The 25,741-nt window shown below is 44.6% G+C and overlaps 1 long non-coding RNA gene across 1 annotated transcript; it reads left to right on the top strand.

Moving 5' to 3' along the window:
* The first annotated feature begins 6 nt into the window (after positions 1-6).
* On the top strand, positions 7-23,776 carry LOC140462793 (uncharacterized). The gene is made up of 2 exons (XR_011954537.1): positions 7-84; positions 22,339-23,776. It is a non-coding gene; the product is annotated as an uncharacterized lncRNA (long non-coding RNA).
* Positions 23,777-25,741: the final 1,965 nt, after the last annotated feature.

The raw sequence follows: 25,741 nt of genomic DNA, 5'->3' as shown, positions 1-25,741 counted from the left end.
ACGGCCCCGCCCCGACACAAACCGGAAATTGCCGCATTGACCTTCCGGCGTGAGGAATCGCGGAGCGAGCTGCTTCAGAGTCAGGCAAGAGCCGTCAGTAAATCAGCTCATGTACAAATCCAAATGTCCGTTAAACGGACCCACATCCAGCACGTTCTCTCAAAGTTCATCCCACATACTGTCTGTAAAAAAGTGCCCCTCGTGTTCTTTTAAAAATTTTCTTCTCTTACCTTAAATATATGTCCCCTAGTCTTGAACTCCCCTACCCTGGGGAAAATACCTTTTATATTCACCTTATTGTATGCCCCTCATGATTTTATAAACCTCTCAATCTCCTACATTCCATTGAAAAAATCCCCAACCTATTTTTATAACTCAAAACCTGCATTCCCAGCAATATCCTGGTAAATCTTTCTGAACCCTATCCAGTTAATAATATCCTTCCTATTACAGGGTGATCAGAACTGCACACAGTCCTCTAGAAAAGGCTTCACCAATGTCCTCAACATGATGTTCCAACTCTATACTCAAAGGTCTGAATGAAGGCAAGTCTGCTAAATGCCTTCTTAACCAGCCTGTCTACCTGTGATGTGAACTTCAAAGAATTATGCACCCAAACATCTGGGTCTCTAATTAACAACATTACCCAAGGCCTTACCATTAGTTGTATAAGTACTACCCTTGTTTGATTTACCAAATGCAATAACTCACGTGTATCCAAATTAAATTCCATCTGCTACTCCTCAGCCCATTGCCCCAATTGAGCAAGATCTCTTTGTAATACTACATAACCTTCTTCACTATCCATTATACCACCAATGTTGATGTAATCTGCAAACTTACTAAACATGCCTCCTATATTCTCATCCAAATCAGTTATATAAATGACAAACAAAAGCGGACCCAGTATTGATCCTTGTGGAATACTGCTGGTCACAGGCCTTCAGTCCAAAAAAAATGTGCATTACCACCCTCTGTCTTCTACCATCAAGTCAATTTTGTATCCAATTAGCAAGCTCTCCCTGAATCCCATGTGATCTTTACTCCGGCATTTGTAGTGGTTTGAATCTGCCACAGATTCAATCAATAAGCACATCGACCTGGACCCAATATACCGACCACTACAGCGGACAGCTGGAACTGACAACCGGAAGCGGCAGATTCAAACCACTACAAACGCCGGAGGAAAGGTCACAGAAGCGCTTCACAGGAGGCTCCCAAGCACTGAGGATGTCACCTAGACAGGGGACGAAACGTCTGCAATACAAATTCCCAGCTCGGTGAACAGAACCACAACAATGCCTGTCTATGCCTACTCTCTGTTTCCTGTCTTGTAGCCAAATTCTAATCGTTGCTGTCAACGATCCATCAATCCCAAACATTTTGAATTTGCTGCCCAACCTGCCATGTGGTGCTGTATCAAATGGTTTCTGAAGGTTCAAATATACAACATCCACAGCATACCTTCATCCACTTTCTGTGTCACTTCATCAAAGAACTCAATTAAATTTGTCAAACATGACCTGCCATGACAAAGTCATGTTAACTATCTAGTATTAATTTATTTTTCTGTAAGTATATATTTACCTTATCTCATATTATGGCCTCCATTAGTTTTTCTACTATTGATGTCAAGAATTTTGATGATTAGCTGGTGTTGTGTGATTTTTGACTTGTATAAGAACAGTTCTGTGTTTAAAGCCAGACACATCAGAAATCAACAGGATTTTGAAATTGATGTGGAGCCTCTGTGACATAAGTCAGCAGAAAATGAAGCAAACACTCTGTGTCTGTGGATTGGTTAATATTTCAGCGTTAAGCTCTTGTAAAGAAATGTAAGCTAGAACATTTAGGTGATAACTTCCCTCTTCTGTGATATTTATTATATTGGATAGCCTGAAAACCAATCGATAAAATTTTGTAGATTGGTGAAAGATACAAAATTAATTTCACTCGAGCATTCAAACCAAAACTCCATAACAATCATGTAGATTTGGACCCCATTTACCAATCTCTCAGAAGAAGAACGGGAAATGATATCATTCACCACCACAGACCCAGACGCATAAATAACAAGTGGGACAGAACACCAGCGCTTCATTGGAGGCTCACTGATGATGTTACCTAGCACAGTGATGAAACATCTGAGAACAAACCTTCCAGCTCAGAGAGCAAACTTACAACCTGGTCTTTTGTACTCGTTAGTAGTTGTCATAGTGTAGTTTGTGGGCTACCATGATATCTAGGGGTCAGGTGGTCATTTCCAATATGTCCTTGATGTATGGCAGGATGGCCAGTGTATCTGGACATGTTGTGTTTCCTGTTGTGTAGGTACTGGTGGACTATGCTTTTTGGGTTGCCATTGTTTTTGAAGGCGCTGTATATGTGTTTTTCTTCAGCTTTGTGCAGCTCTGGGGTGCTGTAGTGTGTTACAGCTCACTTAAACAGTGTTCTAATGAAACTTTGTTTGTGGGTGTTGGGATGGTTGCTGTTGTAATTGTGTATTTGATCTGTGTGGGTGGCCTTCCTGTATACGCTGGGGTGGAGCCTACCGTTGGCCTTGTGTTCAACTATAATGTCCGGGAAGGGAAGTCGGTTGTTCTCTTCTTTGGTGAAGTTTATATTGGTGAGGATGTTGAGGGTATTAACATCTTTACCTACAGCTGGGAGCAAGTGTCTAAGTTGGGAGAGCAGTCTCACAGACTGGTCAAGCAACATCCTGGCATACTCACACAGTCATATCAGGCACCAGCATCACCATCCCTGTAATGACCTGTCCCACTGGGTAGGACACACCCCAGCAGAAGTAGCAGCACCATGATATACAGTCAAGAGAGAGTAATTCTGGGAGTTCTTAACATTGACTCTGGACCTCCTGAATTCTCATGGCTTCAGATCAAAGACAAGTAAGGAAACCTGCTGATTACCATGTATAGCCTTCTCACTCCCCCTCAGCTAAGAAATCAGTGCTCCATGTTGTACAAAACTTGGAGGAAGCACTGAGGATGGCAAGGGCACAGATGTACTCTGGGTGGGGGATTTCAAAGTCTATTACCAAGAGTGGCCCAGCACCAGCACTCCTGATCAAACTGGATGGGTCCTAAAGGACATAACTGCTAGACTGCATCTTCAGCAGGTGGTAAGGGAACCAATAAGAGGGAAAAACATACTTGACCTTATCCTCATCAACCTGTCTACCACAGATATATCTGTTGAGGATAGTATCAGGATGAGTGAATATCCTCCATCGTGTTGTGTGGCACTATCACTGTGCTAAATGGGATAGATTTCAAACAGATCTGTAAATTATACCTGGGTGTCCATAAGGTGGAGAATCATAATATAACCTCTTGGCCCAGCATACCCCTGCCCCCACTCTACCATGACCATCAAGCCAGGGGATCAACCCTGTGCAATGGAGAGTGCAGGAGGGCACGTCAGGAGCAGCACCAGGCAGACCTGAAGATGAGGTGTTAACCTGGTGAAGACACCAAACAGGACTATTTACCTGTCACATCCAGTTATGAAAGGTGGTTGATGTATGATGTGATTGAGGAGAAAGTAAAGGTTTAAATCAATTTAGTCTAATAGGAAGAACCAGCAAGACCAGGTTAATACACACAGTGGGACTGGCAGTCTTAAGGTTATTTATTTTAATGCAAGGAGTGTAACAAATAAAGGAGATGAGTATAGAGCCTGGATTAGTACATGAGACCATGATGTTGTACCCATTACAGAAACTTGGCTGAGAGAAGGGCAAGACTAGCAGCTTAACGTTCCAGGTTTAGATGTTTCAGGTGTGATAGAGAGGGATGTAAAAGGGCTGAGGAAATTGCATTACAAATTAAGGTGATATCACAGATGTACTGAGAGAGGGCATTTTGGAGGGTTCATCTAGTGAGGCCATATGGGTACAGGTCAGGAATAAGAAAGGTACAGTCACTATGATGGGGTTATACTATAGGCCTCCCAATAGCCAGCAGGAATTAGAGAAATAGATATGTAAGCACTTTATAGAAAGATGAAACAAAAAACAGGGTTGTGGTGGTGGGTGATTTTAACTTCACAAATATTGACAGGGACTCCTTTAGTCAGTGGCTTAGATGGGGCAGAATTTGTTAGGTGCATCCAGGAGGGTTTCTTGAAACAATTTGTAGGTCGTCCAACTAGGGAAAGGCCCTATTGGACCTTGTACTGGGAATGAGGCTGGCCATGTGTTCAAGGTTTCACTCAGGGAGCATTATGGGAACAGTGGTCATAATTCCATAAGTTTTAAAATAGGTATGGATAAGGATAAGAGTCGTCCTCAGGTAAAAGTGCTAAATGGGGAAACGATGATTACAACAGTATTAGGCAGGAACTGGAGAAATTATATGGGGTGTTGCTCTGTTTGAGAGTAAACCATCAGTGAAGCAGGGTTTTGATACAGAAGGTGGTAGGTACCTGGAAAGCACTGCCAGGGGAGATGACAGCAACATTTAAGAGGCATTTAATTGGACACACCAACAGGCAGGAAATAGAGGGATACGAATCATGTGCAGGCAGATGGGATTAGTTTAGAATTGTATCATGGTCGGCACCAGATATGGTGGGCCAAAGGGCCTGTTCCTGTTCTGTATTTATTTAGGTTCTGGATTAAATGTTGAAAAGGAGAAACTTAAAGTAAGTAGGGCACTCGGCCTACCTGGAGAAATTTATCAAAGAACCAGCATGAGATGAAGGGCTCAATGGCCTCCACCAGAGCTGCACTTTTCTATAATTCTGTGAAAATCACACTGATCCCAATATTGCACAAATTCCAGCTCCCATGCGATGTTCCTATTATTTCTTTGTCGCATCTACCGATGTGTTTTTGAGGGAACTCACTCCATCTTCATTGAAAATTTTATGGAAAGGAAGGATCACATAACACCTTCTCAGTCTAGATACTCCTGGTTTAACTCCGGTCTAACTCCAGAAAGAGGACCACATATACCAGAGATACACTCAATACTTTAAAGAGATTGCTGCACCAACGAGAGTTAGGGCACACCGCACTGTCAGTGGGTCAATGCTGAGGGAGTGCCGCACTGTCAGAGGGTCAGTGCTGAGGGAGTGCCACATTGTCGGAGGGTCAGTGCTGAGGGAGCGCCGCACTGTCGGTGGGTCAGTACTGAGGGAGCTCCACACTGTCGGGGGGTCACTACTGAGGGAGCGGTGCAATGTCGGAGGGTCAGTATTGAGGGAGCACTGCACTGTCGGAGGGTCAGTGCTGAGGGAGTGCTGCACTGTAGGTGGGTCAGTGCTGAGGGAACGGGCACTGTTGGAGGGTCAGTACTGAGGGAATACCCCACTGTCGGAGGGTCAGTGCTGAAGGAGTGCTGCGCTTTCAGAGAGTCAGTCCTGAGGGAGTGCCGCACTGTCGGAGGGTCAATGCTGAGGGAGTGCCACAATGTCAGAGGGTCAGTGCTGAGGGAGTGCCACATTGTCAGACGGTCAGTGCTGAAGGAATGCTGCACTTTCAGAGGGTCAGTACTGAGGGAATGCCACACTGTCAGAGGGTCACTACTAAGGGAGTGCCGCAGTATTGGAGGGTCTGTACTAAGGGAGCGCCGCACTGTCGGTGGGTCAGTACTGAGGGAGCTCCACACTGTCGGAGGGTCACTACTGAGGGAGTGGCGCAATGTCGGAGGGTCAGTACTGAGGGAGTACCCCACTGTCGGAGGGTCAGTGCTGAAGGAGTGCTGCGCTTTCAGAGAGTCAGTACTGAGGGAGTGCCACAATGTCGGAGGGTCAGTTCTGAGGGAACGCTGCACTGTCGGAGGGTCAGTACTGAGGGAGTGCTGCGCTTTCAGAGGGTCAGTACTGAGGGAGTGCTGCACTGTCGGAGGGTCAGTACTGAGGGAGTGCTGCGCTTTCAGAGGGTCAGTACTGAGGGAGTGCTGCACTGTCAGAGGGTCACTACTGAGGGAGTCCCGCAATGTCGGAGGGTCAGTACTGAGGGAGTGCCGCACTGTTGAAGGGTCACTACTGAGGGAGTCCTGCACTGTCGAAGGGTCAGTACTGAGGGAGTGCCACAATATCGGAGGGTCACTACTGAGGGAGCGGCGCAATGTCGGAGGGTCAGTACTGAGGGAACATGGCATTGTCAGAGGGTCAGTGCTGAAGGAGTGATGCATTTCTGGGGAGACAGTGCTGAGGAATTGACTAATTGTCAGAGAAGCAATACCATTCTACAGTCTTACACCACATAGTTTCTGCAGTCCAAAATCCCTGAGTTCATACTGCTTCATCTTAAATTTCAGTTGCCATCTGTCTTCCCATCTGTCCCTGTGCTCAGACAGTCTGTTAATGCCTTCCTTACCAGTTGCTACTATTGTGTGTCATCTGAAAGCTGGAATTTTGTACTGTCCTCCAAATTTACCCACTTGGACAATCATGGATTACTAATCGAGAACAATATGTTTGAGTAATTTGACACGGAATTGCAGGGTATCTGAAGTCATTCTAATACTGTTGGCTATGTGACTGGTGCAAAATTATCTGAAGAATGAAGAAAGGAACCATTGTGTCACTGACTGGTTTAGTGACCGGGGAAGGAGGGTATACACTCGACTTCACAATCCTGTTGTTTTTAATAAATATTAGTGATTCAGACTTGGTACATGGCACAAGTTCAAAACTTGCAAAGGATTCAAAGCCTGGAAAGTAGTAAAAGAGATAGACATAAACTTGGAGAGAGAGGGAAGCTTGATGGAGTGGGCAGGAAAGTTTTCACTAATCTACACTAGCTCCCCATTGAGCAGTTGTGTGACCAGCAAATCCCACTAGCCATTGCACCTTGCTATCATCTCAAGCATCATTACCTTTTATAATACATATATCCCTCTGATTCTGGCGCCTCAGCGTTCCTGATTTTAACTTCTCTTCCTTTGACAGTCAAACCTTTAGCTGCATGGATCCCAAGCTATGGAATTCCCTCCACATTCAGCCTCAGCAGAGACTTTGCGGTAGAGACTTCCTGATTTCTAATCTCTTGTACGTAAGGAATTGCTACGTCACTCCATGCCTCCCCCGCTCCCCCCACCTCCCACACACACACACTCACCCCAACACTCTCATACACACCCCAACACTCTCATACACACCCCAACACTCTCATACACACCCCAACACAGTCATACACACCCCAACACAGTCATACACACCCCAACACAGTCATACACACCCCAACACACTCATACACCCCAACACACTCATACACACTCCAGTACTCTCATACACACCCCAACACTCTCATACACACCCCAACACTCTCATACACACCCCAACACTCTCATACACACCCCAACACTCTCATACACACCCCAACACTCTCATACACACCCCAACACTCTCATACACCCCAACACACTCATACACACCCCAACACACTCATACACCCCAACACACTCATACACACCCCAACACACTCATACACCCCAACACACTCATACACCCCAACACACTCATACACACCCCAACACTCTCATACACACCCCAACACTCTCATACACACTCCAATACTCTCATACACACCCCAACACTCTCATACACCCCAACACTCTCATACACACCCCAACACTCTCATACACACCCCAACACTCTCATACACCCCAACACACTCATACACACCCCAACACTCTCATACACCCCAACACACTCATACACACCCCAACACTCTCATACACCCCAACACTCTCATACACACCCCAACACTCTCATACACACCCCAACACAGTCATACACACCCCAACACAGTCATACACACCCCAACACACTCATACACCCCAACACACTCATACACACTCCAGTACTCTCATACACACCCCAACACTCTCATACACACCCCAACACTCTCATACACACCCCAACACTCTCATACACACCCCAACACTCTCATACACACCCCAACACTCTCATACACACCCCAACACTCTCATACACCCCAACACACTCATACACACCCCAACACACTCATACACCCCAACACACTCATACACACCCCAACACACTCATACACCCCAACACACTCATACACCCCAACACACTCATACACACCCCAACACTCTCATACACACCCCAACACTCTCATACACACTCCAATACTCTCATACACACCCCAACACTCTCATACACCCCAACACTCTCATACACACCCCAACACTCTCATACACACCCCAACACTCTCATACACCCCAACACACTCATACACACCCCAACACTCTCATACACCCCAACACACTCATACACACCCCAACACTCTCATACACCCCAACACTCTCATACACCCCAACACACTCATACACACCCCAACACTCTCATACACACCTCAACACTCTCACACACACACCCCCACATTACGCACATAGGTAGATAGATACATACATACACCCACACTCATGCCCACACACTCTCATACACACCCCAACACTTACACACATAGCAGAAAATGTGTTGCTGGAAAAGCGCAGCAGGTCAGGCAGCATCCAAGGAGCAGGAGAATCGACATTTCGGGCATGAGCCCTTCTTCAGGATTCCTGAAGAAGGGCTCATGCCCGAAACGTCGATTCTCCTGCTCCTTGGATGCTGCCTGACCTGCTGCACTTTTCCAGCAACACATTTTTTGCTCTGATCTCCAGCATCTGCAGTCCTCACTTTTTCCTCAAAGACTTACACACATACCCCACATCACGCACGTAGATGGACAGATACACACTCCACACCCCAACACTCACACAAACACCCCCACATCTCACACATAGACAGATAAATACACCACACACACACACACAAACACTCTCACACCCACATTACACACATACACATCCCAACACTCACACAAACACCCCCACATCACACACATAGATAGAGATACACACACATAGACAGACAGATACACACACAGATAAACAGATACACCACACACACACATACATACATACCAACATTCACACAAACAACCCCACATCACACACATAGATAGATACACACACACGCACACATAGACAGACAGATATACACACACACCCCAACACTCACAAACACCCCCAGATCTCATATATAGATAGATACTCACACAGATAGACAGATATACATACGCACTCACACACCCTAACACTCATACACATACCGCCACATCACAGACACACACACACATATTAACACTCTCACAAACTCCCCCACATAACACATACACACACACATGCACACATAGAGAGACAGATACACACACACACCCCAATACTCCCACAAACACCCCCAGATCTCTCATATAGATAGATACACACAGATAAACAGTCATGATTTGGAGATGCCAGTGTTGGACTGGGGTGGACAAAGTTAAAAATTATACAACACCAGGTTATAGTCCAACAGGTTTAATTGGAAGCACTAGCTTTCGGAGCGACGCCCTTCAACAGGTGATTGTGTGCTTCCAATTAAACCTGTTGGACTATAACCTGGTGTTGTGTGATTTTAAACAGATAAACAGATACACATAAACACTCACACACCCTAACACTCTCACATACCCCCACATCACACACACAGATAGATACACACACCCCAAAACTCTCACAAACACCTCCACATCACACATATAGACAGACAGATACACACACACTCCAACACTCTCACAAACACCCCCAGATCTCACATATAGATAGATACTCACACAGATAGACAGATACACATACACACTCACACACCCTAACACTCATACACATACCACCACATCACACACACACACCAACACTCCCACAAACACCCCCACATCACACACATAGATAGATACACACAGCCCAAAACTTCCACAAACACTCCCACATCACACACACAGATAGACAGATACAGCACACACAAAGAAAACACACACACAACCTAACACTCACATAAATACCTCCAGATCGCACATATAGATAGATACACATACACACTCACACACTCTAACACTTACACAAACACCCCCACATCACACACACAGATAGACATACACACATACATACCCCAACACTCACACAAACACCCCCACATCACACACATAGATAGACATACACACACACATACCCCAACACTCACACAGGCACCCCCACATCACGCACATAGATAGACATACACACACTCACACAAACACCCCCACATCACATACACACACACACACACACACACATATCTCCGTCTATTCTGTCAAATCCGTTAATCATCTTAAACACCTCAATTGGACTATCCCTTAATCTTTGCAATTCAGTGGAACACAAGTCCTATGTATGTGACCTGCCCTAGAATATAACTGATGTATCTCTGAGAATTTCTCATTTTGTATTATGTTAAGATCAATCCACCCACGCTACGCAATAGCTCGACTGGCTGCTGCCAAAATAGAGCTTTTTGTCCATTCTAAGTGTTTGGCCATAACCAGGTTTTCTGGATGGCAATGAGGGATCCATAACAATATGACCATTTTTCCAAATGACTGTTGCCACTTCAGAATGGTCTAAGAGACTGACAAGCATCCATTGAACAAGACTTCGGAGAGAATGACCGGTGCCTGTTGAACTAGATTTTCCAGTGACCAATTTTCATTGAACAGGACACCTGGAAGAGTGACCAGGAAGTTGTACCAGACACCAGATTATCATTCCATTTTTGAGAGAAAAGGGACTGTGTGAGGATGAATATCAGTGTAGTCTGTTGACAACTGTAATCCCAGTGAAATTGACAGCAGCAGACGGATGATGAGAAACCAATATTTTTGGCATGGTGTTCAATGCAGCTTTTCTGTTGAAGGTTTGATATAATTTGTTAGTGGACTGTGAGCTTGTAGCTGTCACATAAGGCATTGTTTTAACTGATTGAGGAAAGCTGGAGTAAGGGGATTTGGCTGTGCAGCTGGTTAAACACTGTCTTTTTATCTCTGGGATCTGGGAATAAACTCAACTCCAGAATGAAATCTGTACTGTCTGTAATCTGGTTTCAGACAATGCTAACCTAGTTTCTGGTGACTTTAGAACTAAATCTTGCAGAAAACTGGCTGCAACGCATACTTTATTTGCAGTCTCTCAATTGATAACCACAAGAGGGCTGAATATGTACATGCCTGGATTCTGAGTAAATATTAGGTAGGCTTTCTGCAGCCCACTGTCACCCTGACTCGTGTGAGGAGATGTCGATAGCTAGATAGACAGCAGAACTGATGCCTCAGTCTATCCTCACACTGTCCTAACATTACAGAAAGTATGAAAATGCTGGAAGCACTCACCAGGTCTAGCTGCCTCTCTGAAGACAGAAACAAAGTTAACATTTCGAGTCTGGTCTGCCTGAAGTCTGTTCTGAAGAAGAGACGTATCAAACTCAAAATGTTAACTCTGTTTCTTTTTTCGGAAATTCTGCCAGACCTGCTGAGTTTCTCCAGCACTTTCTATCTGAATTTTAGATTTCTAGCATCCAGAACATTTTGCTTTTGTTACACCCAGACCTATGGGATCTAATGGTGAGTAATTATCCTCTTCCCAAAAAAAATGACTGGAATAAAAATAAAGACCTGGTTCAGTGTCCTTCTCCTTGTTTCAGATTCTGTTTCAAGGATGTCAGGCACAGGTGTGGTCACTTAGTCTGGTGTGACGTACGAGAAAGCTTTCGGTTCCAGTAAATGGCAATTCCCATTACTGAAGAACTGCTCGGGGGAATAGATTACATCTTTCCATCTGAGAAGCAAAATTACCACACCATCTTCCTGAAAAATCCTACCTCAAGCTGCGATAAGATTGGAAGTTTCTTATCCTGGCAGAGGATAATGCTGGGGCTACCTCCACACACATCCATAGCCTCTCAGTTGTTAGTGCAGAATGTGATCTTGGCTTCTCACTGCCTTTATCCACTTGGAACTGAGCCAGACAGACCATAGTAGTCAACCCCATCTTCAGTCCTCAGTCTGTGCTCTGTTATGTCTTAGGGGAGCAGCATTAATGGTTCTTCAGTTGGTCTTGATGCCCTGGGTTAGAAAATGTGATCAAACAAATCATAAAAAGATCAATAGCCATTAATTAGTTTGGTTTGAGAGATGAACATTATAATTTTCCAAATTTCCCTGCATTTATTGAGGTTCTAGTCAAGAATAAGAAGATCAAAGTTTGTGAGAAGATTTGTAGCTCGGATGCTCGTTGTTGTGGTTCTGTTCGCCGAGCTGGGAATTTGTGTTGCAGACGTTTCGTCCCCTGTCTAGGTGACATCCTCAGTGCTTGGGAGCCTCCTGTGAAGCGCTTCTGTGATGTTTCCTCCGGCATTTATAGTGGCCTGTCTCTGCCGCTTCCGGTTGTCAGTTCCAGCTGTCCATTGCAGTGGCCGGTATATTGGGTCCAGGTTGATGTGCTTATTGATTGAATCTGTGGATGAGTGCCATGCCTCTAGGAATTCCCTGGCTGTTCTCTGTTTGGCGTGTCCTATAATAGTAGTGTTGTCCCAGTCGAATTCATGTTGCTTGTCATCTGCGTGTGTGGCTACTAAGGATAGCTGGTCGTGTCGTTTTGTGGCTAGTTGGGTGTTCATGGATGCGGATCGTTAGCTGTCTTCCTATTTGTCCTATGTAGTGTTTTGTGCAGTCCTCACATGGGATTTTGTACACTACATTGGTTTTGCTCATGTTGGGTATCGGGTCCTTCATCCTGGCGAGTTGTTGTCTGAGAGTGGCTGTTGGGATGTGTGCTGTTATGAGTCCCCGTGGTCGCAGTAGTCTGGCTGTCAGTTCGGAAATGCTCTTGATGTATGGTCGTGTGGCTAGTCCTTTGGGTTGTGGCATGTCTTCATTCTGTTGTCTTTCCCTTAGGCATCTGTTGATGAAATTGCGCGGGTATCCGTTTTTGGCGAATACATTGTATAGGTGTTCTTCTTCCTCTTTTTGCAGTTCTGGTGTACTGCAGTGTGTTGTGGCCCTTTTGAACAGTGTCTTGATGCAACTTCTTTTGTGTGTGTTGGGGTGGTTGCTTTCGTAGTTCAGGACTTGGTCTGTGTGTGTAGCTTTCCTGTATACCCGAGCTACAAATCTTCTCACAAACCTTGAACACCTACGGGCGAGAGACGCTAAGACAAGCCAGGAAATGGGAATCCTGTGCCAACCGCCTAAGCGCCACATACGAACAACTCCGGTTCCTGAATGAATGCCGAAAGAATCGAATCCTTCCACCATGCGTCAGATACAGACCACCAGTCAACAACCCACAAGCCAGGGACACAGCCAGACAGAATGGATTCAGGATGATCCAGGTAATGATTACAGACGCTCACAACAGACTTCACAAATACAGACAAGAAATTGTGCGCCAAAGATCGTTAATTTCAAAAACCACCAATCAGGAATGGACCGAACCATAGAACAGGCCGTCACCATAGGGCAGAACAGGACCACACACCGCAAAAAAAAGGCACTAAAAGAAAAAATGGCCAAACTAACACACAACAGAGAGGACATCACAACACACACCTGGGTTAGAAACCTCTCCCACAGACAGCTCACAGACACGGAAATAACAATACTGGCCAAGGGACTCAACTACAACCACAGGGACACCAAGACAGCAGACTTCCTAGCAGCACTAGAATGTACACTAAGGAACAATGGACTGACAGAAGAGACACAACAAACAGTGAGACAAAGTATTGTACCTCTGATAATAAGGAAAAGACAAACACATAACCTCAACACCAAGGAGAGGGAAGTACTGAAATCACTAAGAAACGATAAGAACATAATCATACTACCAGCAGACAAAGGCAGAATGACGGTCATCCTGGACAAAGCAGACTACATCCAAAAAGCGCAACAACTACTTGCAGATACCAACACCTACCAGAGGGAGTTTGACCCCACCCCACAGCTCACCAATATGATAAACAACACACTGAGGAATTTACAAAAAAACGGACAGATTACCAGGTTTGACCTACAAAGAATGAAACCTGAAAGCAACAACACCCCCAGATTCTATGGACTACCTAAAGTGCACAAACCAGACATCCCACTCAGACCCATAGTATCACTACCAGGGACACCATCACACAAACTGGCTAAAGAACTACAGCAGAAACTGAAACACCTGATCAGCGGATCCAGACACTCAATACAGTCAACACAGGAATTCTTGGACATCATCAGAAATATACACATAGCCAAGGAAGAAACCATGGTCTCATTTGATGTAACGGCACTGTTCACCTCTATCGACAAAACCCTAGCCAGAGAAACAATAGCCAACGTGCTGGACATACAGAACAGACAACAGGACGGTGAATCTATCAACCAAGACGGCATACTCAAACTACTGGACTTGTGCCTCACAACACACTTCACATTCAACAACCAAATATACGAACAAATCAACGGCACACCCATGGGCTCACCCATCTCTGGACTCATAGTGGAAGGGGTAATGCAAAGGTTAGAACAAACAGTCTTACCGCAAATTCAACCCAAACTCTGGGTCAGATATGTGGATGACACCTTTGTAATAATTAAAAACACAGAAATAGAGAACACACACCGGATCATCAACGCCACACTCACAGGAATCCGATTCACTAGAGAGGAAGAAAAGGACAACCCATTCCTAGACGTGATGGTACAGAGAACACTGAACAGAGAATTCACCACAAAGGTATACAGGAAAGCCACACACACAGACCAAGTCCTAAACTATGAAAGCAATCACCCCAACACACACAAAAGTTGCATCAAGACACTATTCAAAAGGGCCACAACACACTGCAGTACACCAGAACTGCAAAAAGAGGAAGAAGAACACCTTTACAATGTATTCGCCAAAAACGGATACCCTCGCAATTTCATCAACAGATGCCTAAGGGAAAGACAACGGAACGAGGACATGCCGCAACCCAAAGGACTAGCCACACTACCAAACATCAAGAGCATTTCCGAACTGACAGCCAGACTACTGCGACCACTAGGACTCATAACAGCACACAAACCAACAGCCACTCTCAGACAACAACTCACCAGAACGAAGGACCCGAAACCCAACATGAGCAAAACCAATGTAATGTACAAAATCCCATGTGAGGACTGCACAAAACACTACATAGGACAAACAGGAAGACAACTAACGATCCGCATCCATGAACACCAACTAGCCACAAAACGACACGATCAGCTATCCTTAGTAGCCACACACTCAGATGACAAGCAACATGAGTTTGATTGGGACAATGTTACTATTATAGGACAAGCCAAACAGAGGACAGCCAGGGAATTCCTAGAGGCATGGCACTCATCCACAGATTCAATCAATAAGCACATCGACCTGGACCCAATATACCGACCACTGCAGCGGACAGCTGGAACTGACAACCAGAAGCGGCAGATACAAACCACTATAAATGCCGGAGGAAAGATCACAGAAACTTTTCACAGGAGGCTCCCAAACACTGAGGATGTCACCTAGACAGGGGACGAAACGTCTGCAACACAATTCCCAGCTCGTCGAACAGAACCACAACAAGAATAAGAAGAATCATATATTAGATACAAACAACGATGTTCAAATTAATATCTTGAAGAGTATAAAAAATATAGGGGCATTCCTAAGAGGAGGTCAGGAGGCAGAGGGAGGACGTGAGATAGCCTTGGTAAGTAAAGTTAAGGATAATCCAAATAGATTCTACAAGTACATTAAAAGCAAGAGAGAGAGTAGGTCCCCTTAAAGATCAAAGAGGTCACCTTTGTGTTGAATTAGGAGATGGGAGAGATTTCAAATTAATATTTTGCATCAGTTTTACTGTGGAGAAAGAAATCGATGGTAGAGAACTGGGGAAATAAATATTGATGTTTTGAAATCAGTTAACATTACAGAGGAGGAAGAGCTGATGGTCTTCAAAAATATGAAGTTGGATAAATCTCCAGGATGTGATCTGGTGTATCTCAGGATTTTGTAGGAAGTTAGGGAGGAAATTGCAGGGCTCCTTGCAGAAATATGTATATCGTCTATATCGACAGATGTATATCGTCTATATGTCGTCTGTATATCGTCTGTAACGACAGATGAGATCCCGAATGACTGGAGAGTGACAAATGTGCCTTTGTTTAAGAAAGGATGTAAGGAGCAGCCTGGGGACTATCGACCTTGTCAGTCTGATATCGGTGGAGGGTAAGTTGTTGGAATGATTCTGAAAGATAGGATTTATATGCATTTGGAGAGGCAAGGAATGATTAGGGATAGGCAGCATGGTTGTGTGCAAGGGAAATCATGTCTCACAAACTTGATTGAGTTTTTTGAGGAAGTAACCAAGAAGATTGATGAGGGTGAAGCTGGTACACGTTGTTTACTTGGACTTTAGGAAAGCCTTTGACATGGTTCCGTACAGTAGACTAATTAGTAACATTAGATCACATGGAATTCAGGGTGAGTTTGCCAATTGGATACAAAATTGGCTTAATGCAGGAGGTTGAGAGTGATGGTGGAGGGTTGTTTTATGGACTGGAGCCTGTGACCAGCGGTGTTCCACAGAGATCAGTGCCGCTTCCACTTTTGTTTGTCATTTATATAAATGATTTAAATGAGAATATAGAAAGCATAGTTAGTAAGTTTATGGATGAAACCAATATTGGTGGTATTGTGGACAGTGAAGAAGGTTATCTGAGATTACAAAGAGATCTTGACCAATTGTGACAATGCGCTCAAGAGTGGCAAATGGAGTTTAATTTGGATAAATGTGAGGTACTGCATTTTGGTAAAAGAAATAAAGACAAGACATACACTTAAATGTAGGGCCTTGGGTCGTGTTCACGAACAGAGAGACCCAGGGGTTCATATATAAATATGGTGGTTAAGAAGGTGTTTAGCATGTTTGCCTTCATTGCTCAGCCCTTTGAGTAAAGGAGTTGGGACGTTATGTTGAAGTTGTATAGGACTTTGGTGAGGCCCCTTTTGGAGTACTATGTCCAGTTCTGGTCACCCAGTTATAGGAAGGATTTTATCAAACTGGAGAGGGTTCCGAAGAGATTTACCAGGATGTTGCCAGGTATGGAAGGTTTGAGTTATAAGGAGAGGCTGGATATGCTGGGACTTTTTTTACTGGAGTGTAGGAGGTTGAGAGGTAACCTGACAGAGGTTTATAAAATAATGAGGGGTATAGATAAGGTGCCTTTTCCCTCGGGGTGGAGAATTTCAAGACTGGGCATATCTTAAGATGAGAGGAGAAAGATTTTAAAAAGACACATGAGGGGCAATTTTTTTACACAGAGAGTGGTTTGTGTGTGGAATGAACTTCCAGAAGAAGTGATGGATGCAGTTACAACATTTGAAAAGACATTTATCTAACTTCATGAATAAGAAGTATTTGGTGGGATATGGACCAAGAGTAGGCAGGTGGGCCAGGTTTAATTGGGATTATGGTTGGCATGGATTGGTTGGACCGAGGGGCCTGTTTCCATGCTGTGTGACTCTATGATTCTATTTGAGGAAGGTTCCATTAGAATAAACAAAATGTAATTCCTTTATTCAAAAAGGAAGGAAGACAAATAGCCAGAAATTACAGGCCATTTAGCTTCACATTTGTCATAGGGAAGATATTAAAAGCTAGTACTAAAGAATTTATAAAATGGTACAGAGCACATCCTGAGTGAGACACAGCCAAAGGATATTTGGGAATTTGGAGAACAGTAGGAATGTGGTGCATTGGGGAAGAGTTTTGATTCTTGTTTTTTGGTTTAAAATTTGTAGCGTCTTTTGTGGTTTGTATTCTATAGTATTGAGGACCAGAGATGAAAGAGCCGAGGCATTTAATATTCAACGTCTTCCAAAAGGTTTAATTTATAAGGGTAAATGAGGGCAGCAGAGTTTAAGCCCATGGTGTGCTCCTCCTGCTCTCTGTGGGAATTGGGTCCATTCCCTGAGCCTGGGACCAGCATGTGTGCAGGAACTGTCTCCAGCTGCTGTTTCAGAACTGGAGCAGCAGCTGGAGACACTGTGGAGTATCCACAGGAGGAGGGAATCATGGTGAGTATGTACTGAGAGGTGGTCACATCACAGGCTGAAACTTCACAGCAAGGAGGGAAATAGGTGACGACCAGGTAGAGTAAGGGCACTAGGCAGGCAGGGTAGTGGGGTCTCTTCCTGTCAAACAGATACACCAAATAAAAAGCAAAAGAACTGCAGATGTAGGAAATCAGAAACAAAAACAGAAACTGCTGGAAAAGCTCAGCAGACTGGCATCTGTGGAGAAAGATCCCTTTAGGAAGGATCGCTGGACCCAAAACATTAATTCTGTTTTCTCTCCATGATGCTACCAGACTTGTTGAGCGTTGCTGTATTTTCTGTTTTTTGGAACAGATGTACCATTTTGGATACTGTCAAAGGGAATGACTTCTCTAGGGAAAATAGCAACATCCAAATTTGAGGAACCACAGTTGGTGGTGCTGCCCGGGTGAGCAGGGGAAGATCGGGGTGCAATAGTTATAGGCAATTCAATTGTAAGGGGAATAGTAAGGTTTTTCTGTGGCTGCAAACAAGACTCCAGGATGGTATGTTGCCTCCTTGTTGCTAGGATCAAAGATGTGTCAGAGTGGCTATAGGATATTCTCGAGAGGGAGGGTGAACAGCCAGTGGTCATGGCACACGTCCGTATAAACGCCATAGATGAGAAAATGATAAGGTCCAAAAAGCAGAATGAAAGCCAAGTTAGAAGGTAATTTGGAAAGTAGGAGCTTGAAAGTAGTGAGCTCAGGATTACTGTCTTTGTCACATGCTAGTCAGCGCAAAGCTAGCCACATAAGAGATGGTATGGAGGGGAAGGGTTTCAGATTCCTGGGGTCATTAGGACTGATTCTGGAGAAGGATGAGACTAGTATAAATTGGATGGATTAGACCTGAGTAGAACCGGAACTGATGTCCTGGGACAGTGTTTCCTACAGTGTGGGGACTAAAACGGCAGAGGAAAAGGGACCTATGCAAGGAGTCAGAGGAAGAGGATTCAAGGTCAAGAACAAAGATCAGAAAGGGGAATCAGAAAAGTGACGCAGAGAAACCAAGGGTCAAGATCAATCTAGGACACAGTGAAAAAAATAACACGAAGCAGACATTTTGTGCCTTACTGCACAGATGAATTAATCGCACAATGTGATGAAAACAGTGATGATGTAGTTGGGATTATAGGGACACGGCTGCAGGGTGACCATGGATGGGAACTGAACATCCATAAGTAGTCACTATATAGGAAGGACAGACAGAAAGGAAACAACAGTGGAATTACATTGCTGCTGAAAGAAGAAATGAATGCAATAGTGAGGAAGGATATTAATTCTGACAAGGTGGAATCTGAATGGGTAGAGCTGAGAAATACCCTCTCAAACTGCAGGGTGAATTCTATCGTGTAAGGTCACAGGTCCCTAGCTGTTCCTTTACCTCAAGCTCGCTAATGAAGTCTACCCCATTACTCATTACCAAATCCAGCAAAAGCAGCAAAAAACATGAGTGGGAGTTGGACATCGACCCAAACTGTATACATGACGTTGGGAATAACATTAAACAAGAAATTAGAAATGCAGGCAATAAAGGAACATCTGTAATGATAGGAGACTTTAATCTGCAAATAGATTGGGAAAATCAAATTAGTCACAATACCAAAAAGGAGGAGTTCCTGAAGTGTATATGGATGGTTTTCTCGACCAATTCATTGAGGAACCAACTGGAGAACAGGCCATTCTATCTGGGTATTAGTTCATAAGAAAGGAATAGTTGACAATCCAGTTGTGAAAGGCCTTTGGGGATAAATGACCAGAATATGATTGAATTCTTCAGCAAGGTAGAGAGTGACATGGTTGATTCAGAGACTGGAACCCTGAATCTAAACAGAGGAAACTCCGATGATATGAGGTGCAAGTTGGCTATGCTAGGTTGGGCAATGTTTCTTTGACAGATGATGGTGGAAAGGCAATGGCAAACATTCAAAATGCACCCAGGGTGAACTGCAACGATTGTTCATTCATTCTTGTCTGGCACCAAAGATAACAGGAAGGGTGGCCAAAGGGAAATGAGAAATAGTATAAGATCCAAGAAAGGCATACAAGTTGGTCAGAAATAAAACAACAGAGCTGAGAATTGAGAGCAATTTAGAATTGAGCAAAGGAGGACAAAGTAATTGATGCAAACAGGGAAAATAGAGTAAGCTGTGGGGAAGATAAAAACTGACTGTAAATGTTTCTATAGGTGTGTAAAGAGAAAAAGGTTGGTGAACACAAATGTTGGTCCCTCACAGTCAGAAACATGGGAATTTATAATAGGGAAGAAAGAAATGGCTAAAGAGCTAAATACTTTGGTTCTGTGTTTGTAAAGGAGACTCAAATAGCCTACCAGAAATAATGGGAATCACAGGGTTTAGTGAGAGTGAAGGACTGAAGGAAGTCAGTATTAGTAGGAAATGATGGTAATGAAGGTTACCCAGTAACCTTCACATGATAGAATTCACCCTGCAGTTTGAGACAGAGACAAGCTGGAATCAGATAAAATGGTAACACGATTGAGTCTTCCCTGCTAGCCTCCCCTTCCAATCAGCTCCGCCAGCTCTTCCCTCATTGTAATACCATTACATTTGATTCAAACGTCTCCCTCTCAAACTGCAGAGTGAATTCTATCGTGTAAGGTCGCCAGTCCCTAGCTGTTCCTTTACCTCAAGCTCGCTAATGAAGTCTACCTCATTACCAAATCCAGAATAACCTATTCTCTAGTTGGCTAAACCACAAGCTGCTCCAAAAAAAACACCTTGTAGACATTCCACAAATTTCTTTTCTTGGAGCAATTTACTGCCAAAGCTGGAATCTGTACTGAAAACAGTAAATGCTGGAGATCACATCAGGTCAGGTAGCATTCATGGAGATAGAAAGCAAGCTAAAGTTTTGATCCTAGACTACTCTTCAGAGCTGATGAAGAGTCATCTAGACTTGAAATGTTAGCTTGCTCCCTCTTCATGGTTGCTGGCCAACCACTGTGATCTCCAGCATTTGTTGTTTTCAGTTATTTTTCTTGAAATCTGCTACCAACGTGACTTTCCCAGTCCCCCTGCATATTGAAGTCCCCCATCATTATTGTAATAATGCCTTTCTTACATGCCATTTCTATCTCCTGCTTTATTTTCTGCCCCATATACAAGGAAGGCTGTATACAACTCCCATCAGGGTCTGCTTCATTCAATAATGAACACAAACAAGAAAGCAGAATACAGAATAACACTACTCATAAAAACCAAACCAAAACAGAGAAAAGTTGAGCTGGGAGAACAGGCCACTCCCCTTTCATTGTAGAAGTGTTTTTAAATTTAAATTTGAAAGCCTTCTGCCCAGGGCAGTATCTGTTAGCTATTATCAAACTGGCCCTGAAACCCTTAAATCCCCTGACTGTTCAGAGTCTGTGTCTTTTACGACCTCCCTAAAAAAAAATCTAAGGATAACATAACCTTGTTAAAAGAGCAGCTTCATCACACTTAACTCAACTCACACAGAATCTACACCTTCTGACCCTAAATCACTTCTTGCTATTGATTTAGTTTCAGTTCTTACTAACAAGGAATCTCTATCCCCTCTCCCTATCTGCCTGTCCTCTCACTAGGACGTGTACTTTTGAATATTCAGTTCTCAGCTTTGATCCCCTTGCAGCCATGTCTCTGTGATACCCACAACCTGCCAATCTCAATCTGTGCTACAAGCTCATTTACCTTGTTTGTACTGTGTGTATTTAAGTACAACACCCTCAGTCCTGCAGACTGCCGACCCCCCCCCCCTTCTCAGAGTTGTCCCTTTATCTGCTGTGCGTGAAGTTAGATTCCTGACCCTTTCCATATTCCAGAGCTGAAAATGTGTTGCTGTAAAAGCACAGCAGGTCAGGCAGCATCCAAGGAACAGGAGAATCGACGTTTCGGGCATAAGCCCTTCTTCAGAAGCCCTCCTTACCAGCCTCTTACCTGCCCCCCACCCGTACGATCTTCCAAACCACATGTGGTCCTACAACTACACCATCTCTAACTGTCTCTCCCTTCCATTCCTCTTTAATTCCTACGCAACCCCAAATTAGACCTTCAAAGATGTCACTAGCTGCTTCTTCCCTCCCTCCACCACCTCTCTGTTACGAGCCAGCCTTGTGTTTTGAGTGGGAAACCTGAAGAAACAGTTTAAAAGCTGTCATCCAAGGTGTCGGGACCATGCACTGGTGTCAGCAGTAGGAGAGAGGAACCTTCATGACTGGCAGAAATAAATTTGGCTAATTCTTGTCCAATGTTTATTGATTTTAACTAATGTTGTGGTTTGACATAATTCCTTAACAGCCAATGGGTGGAGAGCAGAGCAACGAACACAAAGAAGCTGCCGACCCAAGCCAGGGAACACTGGGTAGAGAAATGGAGATGACTACACCAGAGCCAGCTGCTCCCCTCTGTTCACAAGGCCAAACCGAGCCTGGCAACATTCCCCAAATACCCCTCGGGGGCAAGATGGTGGATGACATGCGTTTCATGATAACTTGCACGAACTGGTACTGAGCCTTAGGATGCAGCAGGAATCAAGTTGAGGGTGAGCAAGGAGATGATAGAGTGCAACCTGTTAGTGTCAGCAGTGGATTGGGTTTGGATACCATCATGTCACAGCATTGATACCTTGTACCAATCTGTTCACGAAGAGGAGACTTCACAGGTGACTCCTGGAAGACAAGTGGAGCCCTAGTGTCATTTTCAACAACAACATTGCTTATAACAGACAACTGTCTGTACTCTAAAAGCACTACATCATTCATAAATAAATGAAATGGCAGTTTGCTGCATAGTTTGATTATATTTGGATGGAATGATCTGTTCTTTGCCTGTGAACACAGATCCTCATCCATCAAGGATTTAGACCATAAGGTATAGAAACATCAAACCTGCTGTTCTATTTGATCATCACTGATAGGTTTATTAACTCCATTCTCCTATCTTCTCCCCATAACCTTTGATCCCCTTCAAAATGAACCAGAGATTTGAACACAAGGTGGAAACGGAGGCTGTTCAGGCCCTCTAACATTTTCTGTCATTCAGATAAATCATGGTGGATGTCTTGTAACTCCATTCACCCAACTTGATTCTGTAACCCTTAGTCCCCCTTAATCAACAATCTCTCAATCTCAGGTTTGAAATGTATACTTGGTCTCAGTTGCTTATTGAGAAATAGAGACTCCAATTCCACTTTGGGAACTTTTGAAAGGCCTGGCTCTGATTTTAAGGTTATAGCTTTCTGCTCTGGATTTTCCCCACATTCTTCATCTCCTCCACAATCCCCATCATGTTCACAGTGCTTCCAATCTTTGTATCAACTGAACTTTGTAAGTGAGCCCTGTGTATATCAGGAAAAGCAGAAGGTATAAAACCAACTCTTTGGGAACTCCATTACAAACCATCCTCCAGCCCAAAACTACATTTACCATTACTCTGGTTTCTGTCACTGAGTCAATTACTGTCTCTTTGATTCCACGTTTGTTGTGCAGTATTTTATCAAATGCCTTGTGGAGGTCTGTGTGCAATAGTACCCAACAGTATTACCCTGATTAATCCACTCTGCTACCTTTTCAAAAAACACACAACTCCCCAGTTATTAAAGCACAGTTTGGTCTCAACAATTCCATGCTGTTTCCCTCAATTAACCTGCATTCATCCCAAGTAACTATAAATTTTTGTCCCCAATTATTATTTTGAGAAGTTTACTTAGTCCTGAAATAAAACTAATTTCCCCGTGGATGTTGGCTCATCTTTACATTCTTTTCAATCCTCTGGATTTTGAATGAGTTCTGAATGTGACCTGGTGTAACCACCTGTAGTTACTGAATATTGAAAAGCAATTTTGTTTAGAATCATTCACAGGATGTGGGGGTCACTGGCTGGGCCATCATTTATTGTCCGTCCCTAATTTCCCAAAGGGCTGTTTACAGTCAACCACATTGCTGTGGGTCTGGAGTAAGGATTGCAGTTTCCTTCTCTAAACAGCATGAGTGAACACAAAGGGTTTTTCAACAATGGTTTCATGGTCATTGTTAGACTCCTAATTCCAGATTTTTATTGAATTCAGGTTCTACCATCTGTCATGGTGGGATTTGAACCTAAGTCTGCAGAACATTACCTGGGTCTCTGGATTAACAGTTGAAAAATGTGCTGGAAAAACACAGCAGGCCAGGCAGCATCCGAGCAGCAGGAGAATTGACGTTTCGGGCATAAGCCCTTCTTCAGGAATGAGGCTGGTGTGCCAAGCGGGCTGAGATAAAAGGTGAAGGGGGGAATTTGGGAGAGGGGCGCTGGGAATACGTAGGTAGAAGGAGGTGAGGGTGAGGATGATAGGCCGGAGAGGGGGTGGGGGCGGAGAGGTCGGGAAGAAGATTGCAGGTCAAGAGGGTGGTGCTGAATCCAGGGGTTGGGACTGAGATAAGGTGGGGGGAGGGGAAATGAGGAAGCTGGAGAAATCTACATTCATCCTGTGTGGTTGGAGGGTTCTGAGGCGGAAGATGAGGCACTCTTCCTCCAGGTGTGGTGTGGTCAGGGTCTGACGATGGAGGAGGCCAAGGACCTGCATGTCATTGGCGGAATGGGAGGGGGAGTTAAAGTGTTCAGCCACGGGGCAGTTGGGTTGGTTGGTGCAGGGTGTCCCAGAGGTGTTCCCTGAAACGTTCCGCAAGTAGGTGGCCTGTCTCCCCAATGAAGCGGAACATTTCAGGGAACACCTCTGGGACACCCGCACCAACCAACCCAACCGCCCCGTGGCTGAACACTTTAACTCCCCCTCCCAATCCACCAATGACATGCAGGTCCTTGGCCTCCTCCATTGCCAGGTCCTGACCACATGACGCCTGGAGGAAGAGTGCCTCATCCTCCGCCTAGGAACCCTCCAACCACAAGGGATGAATGTAGATTTCTCCAACTTCCTCATTTCCCCTCCCCCCACCTTATCTCAGTCCCAACCCCCGGATTCAGCACCGTCCTCTTGACCCGCAATCTTCTTCCCGACCTCTCCGCCCCCACTCCCTCTCCGGCCTATCACCCTCACCCTCACCTTGGGCGGCACGGTGGCACAGTGGTTAGCACTGCTGCCTCACAGCGTCAGATACCCGGGTTCAATTCCCGCCTCAGGCGACTGACTGTGTGGAGTTTGCACGTTCTCCCCGTGTCTGCGTGGGTTTCCTCCGGGTGCTCCAGTTTCCTCCCACAGTCCAAAGATGTGCAGGCCAGGTGAATTGGCCATTCTAAATTGCCCATAATGTTAGGTAAGGGGTAAATGTAGATGTAGGGGTATGGGTGGGTTATGCTTCGGCGGGGCGGTGTGGACTTGTTGGGCCGAAGGGCCTGTTTCCACACTGTAAGTAATCTAATTACCTCCTTCCACCTATCGTATTCCCAGCGCCTCTCCCCCAAATTCCCTCCCCCATTTATCTCAGCCCGTTTGGCACACCAGCCTCATTCCTGAAGAAGGGCTTATGCCCAAAACGTAGATTCTCCTGCTCCTTGGATGCTGCCTGGCCTGCTGTGTTTTTCCAGCCCCACATTTTTCAACTCTGGTCTCCAGCATCTGCAGTCCTCACTTCCTCTCTGGATTAACAGTCAGATAATCCAATTTGGCTAACACCTCCTCATTTTACAGTAACTGTTGATTTAAAGTCATCCTGCTGAATGTCATTCATAAAGTAGTGACAGTATATTCATTGAACACTGCTTA

The sequence above is a fragment of the Chiloscyllium punctatum genome, chromosome 37, assembly GCF_047496795.1.
Source record: "Chiloscyllium punctatum isolate Juve2018m chromosome 37, sChiPun1.3, whole genome shotgun sequence".
Taxonomy (NCBI): Eukaryota; Metazoa; Chordata; class Chondrichthyes; order Orectolobiformes; family Hemiscylliidae; genus Chiloscyllium; species Chiloscyllium punctatum.
Note: the sequence above shows the minus strand (reverse complement) of the source record. Positions and strands in the feature narration are given on the sequence as shown.